Source organism: Benincasa hispida, chromosome 1 (assembly GCF_009727055.1).
Source record: "Benincasa hispida cultivar B227 chromosome 1, ASM972705v1, whole genome shotgun sequence".
NCBI classification, from domain to species: Eukaryota; Viridiplantae; Streptophyta; class Magnoliopsida; order Cucurbitales; family Cucurbitaceae; genus Benincasa; species Benincasa hispida.
This window is the reverse complement of record NC_052349.1, coordinates 84,940,278-84,943,075: the sequence shown is the minus strand read 5'-3', so window position 1 is coordinate 84,943,075 and position 2,798 is coordinate 84,940,278.

Here is a 2,798-nt window from a genome sequence, read left to right as displayed (position 1 = left end):
AAAAAAAAAAAAGTTTCTCTCAGTCCTCAATCTCTACCCATTCTCTTTGCCGATTGAGTCCTGAACTCTCTACCCATCACGAACATTAATCCTGAACAAAAATAGAGAATTTTGATGAGAAAATTCCTAAATGGATCTGTGATGGAACTCAAAAAAATCCTAAATGAATGAATTTATTCCATCACAAATGGAATAAATGGATTTCTAAATATATATATATATATGAACATTAATCCTGTACAAAAAGAGGGAATTTTTAAATCTTAGATTGGTGAATAATTCAAAAAATCTAAAATTCAAAACATGCAAAAGATTCTATTAACTACTATAAATTCAAATATTTTCAAACCTGGAACTTCAAATAACCTCTACAGGGAAAAGTTACGTAATACAAAAAAACATCTAACATAAACAAATATAAACATATACCTTTTATTCAAAATAAGGTATTAATCTCTTAATACTTAGTCCCACAAATACAACTATGGATGATATTAGAGGTGTCCACAGTTCGGGGCGGGTCCAAGGATGTCATCCACCGTCTCCATTCCCATTCTCCATCCATGAAATTCTCCATAGGGATTGCAGGAAATTTTCCCCATTAGTTTTCTTTTGAAAAAAAAAAAACAAACAATTTGGTGTGAGGCTGAGAGATCTTAGTACTTGAGGGCTATCTTGCGGTGTAGAGATAGATTCAAGCATCTGGTTCGTTTAAGAGTGGGTTATGGGAGATCCTGTTTTGTGAGGTGGGTTCCTTGGTTGTCAAGGGGTAGGATTATGGAGATGTATGGGTCTAGGGTGATGTGTGATGCAGAGAATAATCCTAAGCTGCAACTGTCGGAGTTTATGGATGGTGAGGGAAGTTGGAGGTGGCCTACAGTGTCGTGGGAGTTGCTCGATCTATGGGGTTTAATTCAGGCAGTGAGGCCTAGGGAGAGTGGGGAGGATTATTGAGTGTGGGTTCCGAGCGATAGTGGCCAATTTTCTATCACCAGTGCATGGGAGAGTTTGCGTCCTCATCGTCTTAGGGTGTCGTCGGCATGTCTTTTGTGGTCTGGTGGTATTACGCGCCATTCCTTGGGGGGTGTCTCCTGTATGTGGAATGTGTCGTCGGCATGAGGGATAGGTTGGTTAGCCGTGAGGGATAGGTTGGGTACACGGGATTGGTTGAGGAGGTGGAATGTGTCGTCTGATGGGGGGTGTCTCCCGTATGTGGGAGGTGTGGAGTCGAGGGACCATTTATTTTTTGAGTGTAGGTTTGGTCAGGTGTCTTACGTTAGTTGAGGTCTGGTCAGGTGTCTTGCGTTAGTTGAGGTCTGGTCAGGTGTCTTGCGTTAGTTGAGGTCGTCTCATCGAGTGGCGGGATGGAGTGTTGAGTTGAGTTTGGAGAATCGAATGGGGTCAGGTAAGGGGGTGTGTGGTAAGTTGTTTTGTGTTTTCTTGTGTGCATCTATCTACTTCATCTGGCAGGAGCGAAATCGTTGGCTTCATGGGAGTCGTCCAAGGATGGCATCTGCTCTGCTCAACCTTATAATTTCTATCGTTCGTGCTCGTGTTACTTTCTAGCGGGTTGACCTTCTTGGGCTCATCTATCCTGTTTACTGTTGTCTTTCTTTCTTTAATTCTTTCTGTTGTTCTTCTGCTGTTGTTCCTTGCTTGTGGGTTCTTCGTGTTTCTTGTTTTCTCGCCCTCATGCGTTGTTTTTTTTAGTTTGGATTGGTTTTTGTTTTCTATTGAAACTTATCTTTACTCGTGCTTTGTTGCGGTGTTGCCTTGATCTCGAGTTGTGGGATCCTCCTTGTTGTTGTATAATAATACTACCTATTCTAAAAAAAACAATTAATTTAAACTAGCAAGGTGGACAAATTTTAATTAAATAATGAATTCTATCACTAAATTGTTTATTATAATTAGTTTAAGTGACAATTTGAATTTAATGATAAATTACTCAAATTTTGGCCTAGAAAAAGTAATAAACTTTTTTAGTAGGAAAAAATAAATATAAATCAAATTATTCAAATATATAATCTAAATTTAAATAATCATTTTAAACATATTCATTATCTTGAGCAATAAAGAATTACTACTACAAAACTGGCCTTTAATGTCGGTTTAAAACTAACAATATAGGGGTACAATGTCGGTTGACAACCGACATCAAAGATCGTGTTATAAAGGGTCTTTAATGTCGGTTTAAAACCGACATTATAGATAACCAAGATTTCAATACCAGTTATCTTCAATGTCAGTTTTCAACCGATATTGAATAATGTTTTCAATGTCGGTTTTCAATCGCCATTGAACATTATCTTCAATGTTGGTTTTTCACCTACTTTTTGTCAGTAATTGTCCGATATTAAATGACTGTCATTGTTTTGTCATTTAAAAAATTTAAAAAAAAAAAAAAAATTGCTTACCCATGTGCAACTCAATAGTATTTCTCTTTTACCTGTACATGCACAAAATAAAATCTTAATTGCTTGTATGTATACAACTTATCTTTCAATAAACAAAAATTAACTAATTCACAAAAAAAATGATAAATTGTTTAACTAAATATTCTATCAGCAAGTTACATTGATATTGATACATAGAGCTTGAAAGTCTAAAGTTCGAAAGAGCTAGTTGTCTACTTTGGAGGGTTTGAAGTAGTCCAAATCTACAACCAACAACCTTTCACAAGTATGAGATTTTTCAAGGATCAAAACTATAGTTTGATATCTAAAAAAGAAAAAAAGAAATGTCTCCATTTGAGATCTAAAGAAGAAAAAAAAACCACAAAGCTCAAATACATAATG